The 7,004-nt window shown below is 36.9% G+C and overlaps 1 non-coding gene across 1 annotated transcript; it reads left to right on the forward strand.

Annotated features, from left to right (window-relative positions):
- Positions 1–6,664: 6,664 nt before the first annotated feature.
- On the forward strand, positions 6,665–6,798 carry LOC114137247 (small nucleolar RNA snR35). The gene has a single exon (XR_003593962.1). It is a non-coding gene; the product is annotated as a small nucleolar RNA snR35 (small nucleolar RNA).
- Positions 6,799–7,004: the final 206 nt, after the last annotated feature.

Genomic DNA, 7,004 nt, shown 5'->3' on the forward strand with positions numbered 1-7,004 from the left:
ATTTTCTGCAGCTTTCAAATCTCTACTTCGGTGTTATCTATGCATGTGACTGCTGCTGGTTCTGGAAAGTTTATTAAAATGCCCACAGAGATCTGGCGGACGACTGCTGTGATTCCTCCAGGGGTCCGCAGATCAGGCAGAGCACCAGCTCCCTGAACTGGCCTTAGCAGATTTGAACACGACTTCAAAAAGGGAAAAATTCACAGTCCCAATGACCTTCAGCAAACACATGTCCAGCAGACTTAATTAGGCAAAATAATAATGAAAAGAAGAAATCAGAGACGCGAAGGCAGCATGTTTAATTCTCAAATGAGTCTCAGTGGATGAAGACAGTGTGTCATAAAATATTTCATTCAAGCGGCGTTCTAAGAATCAAAGCAAATCAAATCATGAATATATCCACTGAGGAATGAATGAGGGCCTTTAGAGAATCCTTGTGAGAGAGCCATAATGGCTCAGATTTATATAATGAAAATCACATCAGTGATCATTCTTTTTATTATGCTGTTAACCTTTTAAAAGTACCTTAAATATTATAAAAGCTTTTTAAGCACAAAGTGCTGCCATGTGCTTCACAGAGGACAGTGGAAATATTCCCTCTGGAGAAACATACAGAGTGCATATTAAATATCTATGATGACTTAACTTATTCATATGATGGTAAAAAACACGTTTATTATTTCTTACAGTGTGAAGAATGGAACAGAATAAATGCCTAATAAATGTAGAATTTGCAGTTCTATGAACAGTAATCTTGAAAGGTATTTCCCCTTGACAGATTTCTTCTAATTTGCTTTTAAATGTTTAGGTTCATCAAATAAATTGTAATTCGAGACAAAAAAAATGCAAAATCAAGTTTCCAAACGACGGTTTCATTCATTGATTGGAAAAAAGTGATCAAAATTATTGTGACAAATGATGACATTGCTGTTTTGAGAATATTTTTGAATAATATATTGGAAAGTTTGCCTTCACAAAAACCCGCAAAGTTACATTTTGTAAGGAACACTCAACACTGGAACTGGAAGATATTTTAAATATCCAAAATAAAACACAACAACCAAAAACAATAAATAAAATGGAAATGAAAGCCACCACACAACCGGAACCGTAAATAAAATGGGTTTTGATGTCTCTCTAAACAAAATTAACCTTCAAAAAATATTCTAAAAATGGAAATTATTGTGTTCATTTTATGTTATTATGCAGTTAATTGATTATTGTGACAAACTTGCTAACACTTTCCTTTAGTAATTACTAATTAACTAAAGTTTACTAGTTGTGCTGGCAGATTATTTCACTAATAAGTGCTAATCTACCAGTTTATCTAGCTTTTTTTATTGTTATCAATAATAAAGGATTTACTTAAATCTAGCTCCTACATCTTGCTGAGATGCTATTTGTAAATCTGATTTCAAGATGTTTTGCAGGGTACATCTGGTCTAGCGTTCTGTTTGTTTGTGGTTCCTTCCTGGAGGGCATCAGCTGAAATAATCCTGCCAACAACTAATCATTCGCCCTCTGTTATTAAATGTTTACGTTCATGAACGTAGAAAATAATCCTACATCAGTTTATCTGTTTCTTCTTGACATTTGTTGTGTTTTGGCGCTATGCAAATAAACTGACTTGAAGAAGTAGTAAGGAAAGTCTCAGTGAACATTTAATTAATGATAATTTTGTGAAGACGGCATTCAAGAAGAGGCTGACGTGCCGCAGCGAACTGATTTACTGCAGGAATTCAGCTGAGAAGCGGAGAATTCTTGCCATCTATATGTTGGAGTAAGATGTGAGCTCAGTGATTTATAAAACGCTTCCCTTATGGGCCTCAATAAATCAGGACATCTAATTTCTGCTGGAGTGAAAAATGTACAGTATGCTCAGCCATTTCTAGTAACAGCCATGCGGCTACTATAGCTATAGAGAGATTACAATGACATCCTTTACAGTTTACTGACAGCTAACCCGGACACAGCCTTGATGCTCCTCTAAGAAGGTGTCAATGTCGACACAAGATATACTTTATGAAGGTGAAAACATTACCCGACAGATACTTGGAGGAGGACAATGTGATGGTGGCAGGAGGTGGACTGCATGGAAAGTTTTGGGGAAAGTGAAGAGAAGGCAGCTCTCGAATAACAGGTGATAAATATGCATCTTTACCTTCTAAAAGGCAAATTTTAAAATCAGTGGATGTGGACAGACCCTTTGCAACTACGTCACTTAATCATTCAAGGCGCCATGACGGACGTCTGAAGTGAGGGACTGGAGTGTTGAACAGAGCAACTGAAAATGTTTATTCATGGTTTCTACTTGTTTGAGTTGAGCTAATTTGTCTGTGAACGTAACACACCTGGTCGGGGCTCATAGACGGCGCTGTTTACAAAAGCTGGAAACAGCTAGCTTAGAAACCGACCCGTCCTTCCTCTCTCCTGACGTACTGATCAGATTACCGACTTTTCCTGAATTCACACCACATGATTTATATCACCATGTCATACATGAGGTTTTATCTTAAACCAGAGTGGCATTAAAAACATACAAAAGTCGAGATGCTAACCAGTTTTTTTCCAGCAAAACGCACCATCTCTATAATGCAATATTTAATATCTTTCTAATTATACTCCAAGTATATGAACAATAGTCTTCTTACTTTGTGAAAAGTGTTCGCTGCAAAATTACACCGAGGGCTGCCAGTCATCAAGATTGGCGCTGCGGTTTTAGGTTACAAATGTCTGTTTTTAGACTAGCTTTAAAGAGCGCACTGGTTGTTTTGACTTCCATCAAAGTAACCAGTGCAGGCAGAGTTCTGGAGAGCGTGACGTCATGTGCAAAGGATTAATAATCACAAGCAGAGGATGGATTGGCCTTTGAAAATGCTTGTAATTAGAAGTGACAGGAAGGAACACACATTCACACAGAGAGGGGTGCCGAATCTTGTTCTCTGATTTACATAGGGATAACTAGCTGCGTTGATCATATAATTGCACAATTTGACATTTCGAAAATAAATTTGCTTAATGAAAAAAGTACATTTAGATTTTCGAAATTAATTGAAATTGGTTTATTTCACAAAACTGCAATGGAAACACTTATGTATTATAATAAGCATTATGTATTCAGTATTATGTGTTAGAATCCATAGCACTGCCCCTTTAAGTATGCTATGAATGTATAGAGATGAGGATCTATTATGATGCATTATCATTCAGCGTGCGGCTAAAGTTAAAAAATGGGACTGGGTTTCATGTGGCAAGCCACGAAATTGAAATGTTAGGTCATTTTATTGAAGAATGTGGTAAAAGTGCTGTAAAAGCTTTAATCTCTATTGTTTTTGATGGTGTTGTTTAGAGATGTGTGTGTGATATAGGAGCTGCAGACTCTTTCATCGATCTACTACTGCATAATTCTGTGCAACATGTCTCGACAAAGACAAAACAAGGATCAGTGCAGCCATTATAAATATGCATGGCTTGCAGGTGAGTGTTTAGTATCACACCATTATCAGTCTTCTTGTTATCAGGTGAAACTGTTTTGATGCATTGTTTACAAAAAGTTATTTATCCTTTAAAAAGCTCAGAATGTTAAGCTCATTGTATTTGCTCTGAAATTATTAACATGCTCACTAAAAGCATTAATAATATATTGAATCTTGTACACAATTTATTAAGAAATGTCTCAGTCAAGAGATTAGCTTGTCACTTTACTTTTCATCCGTGACTTGGACACAGATCCTGATTTTTACCTCGGTAATGTAAAAAGAGACATTTCCCGACCGTTTTTTAACAGGTGGTGGTCATAATGCTCGCATCTGGCATCTGTATGTTAAGCAAACTGCCAGAGTTTCTATACAGATGGAAGCAATGAGGTGTGAGGGGAATTTCTGCTGACAGAACAATTGTTTTCTGGAGGCAGTGGAAGAGGTCTGATGCACAATCCAACCCAAGAAAACCTCCGAAATACAGTTAATTTAAAGGCCAGTGACAAATGTTTTCAGGTTTGTGGGTTAAAGTAAACTGTGTTAATGCTTTACACTTCCAAAAAAAAGACCGTTAATATAACAGAATTTTTAATATTTCTTTATAAAACACCATGGAAACAAAATTCAGTAAGGACTAAATCAATATATGTTTGTAGAAGCAGTTGAGACCCAAATTCAAGTACAAAATGTGAATTTAGCTGCTTAATAAACCAAAGCAAGTCCACCTGTGATTGGCTACAAAACAATTAAGGTTTGGAATGGCCTAATCAAAGACTGTAAATCCAACTGATGTGCTATGGCATGACCTTTAACAGGCCGTCTATTCCTCTTTGATATGGATGTTAAAACAGAGATGAACTTGTAAAGAATTTGTAGCCAAAATAACACCATAAAAGTAAAACGCCAGCAAATTTTAGCCTGTTGATGTCTAAATACCAACATATTACCAATTATTTAAAGTCTCTCTGATGCTATGGAAACATTGGCGTACCTGTTAGTGACTCTGCTGTAATGGGGTTGCATCTGGTTTTTTTGCATGTAGCTGCTTCTCCATTACAAATGTGTAAAAAACTTAGTTGATATTCCGCTAATGTCAATTTTTTTTTGTGGAATTGGGATGTTTCAATTAAATAAGAAACACAGTTAAAAATAAGGTGTTCACGCTATAAGTTCTTAAAAGTTCTACATGCAATGACATCATCCTTCTACCACTTCCTGTCGTCTTCTTTGTTGTTTCCACCAGTAGTAACATCCGGTTGTTAATCAGATGATTAATGTAATGCGAAAACGTGTTTCCAAAGCAGTTTTGTGAAATAAACAAATTTTGATACGGCTGAAAAACCACCAAATCCTAGCGCTAAAACTTTTTACCAAAAAACATTTTGTTTCCGTTAAGCAAATTTATTTTTGTACTTCCAATTTATGCAATTTTATGGTTAATGGAAATGCAATCAATGTTAATTTATTTATATAATGCATAAAAACAGCAGATATTGACCAGAGTGCCTCACAATTCATTGAAATTAAGCAAGACAACAGGAATGACAACAAACTAATTATGTGCATGTAAAAGTAAGATTAAAACAAAACATCTCGACTCCGTAATGGTCATCATAAAAGAAACTCAAACTCATGGGGGCTCGTCCGGGATATGAACCCAGGACCTTTTGCATCCCCATCTTATGTTATGACCCCAAGGTCTCGGGAGTCGGGGGTGGTAACATAAAAACATGTCCATAGAAAAAATAAAGAAATTTAAAATAATTAATTACAAAAACAAAGTTGAAACATAAGTACAACTTAACCTAATTAACACACACACACACACAAAAAGACTAATGCTAAAGAGGGTAAGTGCAAATTAATTAGACGACCAAACATATCCAAAACAAGTCCTTGTCACGGCGGTCTACTCTCAATCTGATTAGCCGGGTCACATTAAAACCAGGTTCTGATCTGAGCCATAGGTGGCTCAAGTCCAACACAAGGACACAGCCAAACCTTCAAAGCAAAAATCAAAGATATACACCATGACAGTAAATAAATATGGGTGATTATTGTAAATGTAGCTGTCACACAATAATTTGATATTGTGAAAGAACCAACATGCCTGCCACAGGCACTGAAAATGTATTCAACATGTTTATTAAATTCATAAAAGTTTCCAGAGATAACTTGAGAATTATACTGGCCACAAATGCAACACAGCATCATAATCTCCTCAATGGACAATCATTACACAGAGAAAGGCAAATCCCCAGGCACTTCGCAGCACCCTCCATTCACCATCCTCAAACCTAATGTGCTCACTTATGAACAAACACATTAGTCCAGCAGAAGAGAGGCCATTTATATTTGATGTGCTGTCAGTGGCTCTCTGCTTTTGGTGAATCTTTACCCCCTTCAGTCTTATTATTAATGTTGCTGCTTCCCTCCCTTGGGAGATTGCTTTACGGGACGGTGACTGCTAGGTGGCCGGCGGGGTCATTAGTGGAACAGCGAGGGGTCTGGTGGTCGGTCAGTAGCTGCTTCACCCACACACTCAGCGAGTACCCAAGGCTCTGAAACAGCAGGGGGGCTAAAGTGTCTCTAAATTAATTGAAGTATACCTTCTCAGACTGAAGGACTTGAAATATTGTCAGCGTCGGTAGAGGAGTTCTGTCAAACTGAATGATTAGTCTGAACACTAAGATGAATAGGAAAAAAATACCTGAAAGGTTATTAGAAAAGAACATCCTATTAAAAAAATGAAATTATAACAAGGTGTTTTCATTAGATCCTCCTTTAAAGGTGACCTATAATACTTCCTTGGAAGGGTTGGGATATATTCATATTACATTTCTTGCACAAAATCCTTCTTAATGAGATTTAATCTGGTCACTTCTGTCTATTTTTATTTCAGAATGAGATGTTTTAGGGCCTCTTGTCACTTTCAATCCAAATAACGTGCTGCTGGCCAAGCCCCCATCTTTACGTTTATACTTGCATGTAAAAATGGCTACAAAAACTTACACAGTTATAGAACCATATTTATTTGAAAAGTAGAAATGGAGCCTCGTGCACAACCAACAAGAATGCAGTAAGTGGTTTCTGGATGGTAAGTCAACAACAGAACACTCGTCTTTTCCAGCAGCCATTGTACAGCGCATACAGCAGTAAAACCAGCTGACCAATCATTTTGGATTAAACATGATTAATCATGTTGGATTAATCATCCAACATGATTAATCCATGTTGGATGGATTATCCATCCATGATTAATCCATCCAATGATTGGATTAATCATGATTGAATTTTAATCCAAACCAATCCAACATGATTGGTCAGTTGGTTTTACTGCTGACCAGTAGCTTGGGTTGCTAGGTAACGGGCTAGGCTTCACTGGGGTTTCTAGGTGAGGGGACGTTCCTGCTGATTTGTGACTTAATAATAGGGAAGTTTTTGAAATGGCTCATTTTCCAGACACCAAAACACATTAACTTATAGCCAAAACCGTCTGAGTGTTTTTGAAAATTGCTTTGGCTG

The sequence above is a fragment of the Xiphophorus couchianus genome, chromosome 21 (assembly GCF_001444195.1).
Source record: "Xiphophorus couchianus chromosome 21, X_couchianus-1.0, whole genome shotgun sequence".
Classification (NCBI taxonomy): domain Eukaryota; kingdom Metazoa; phylum Chordata; class Actinopteri; order Cyprinodontiformes; family Poeciliidae; genus Xiphophorus; species Xiphophorus couchianus.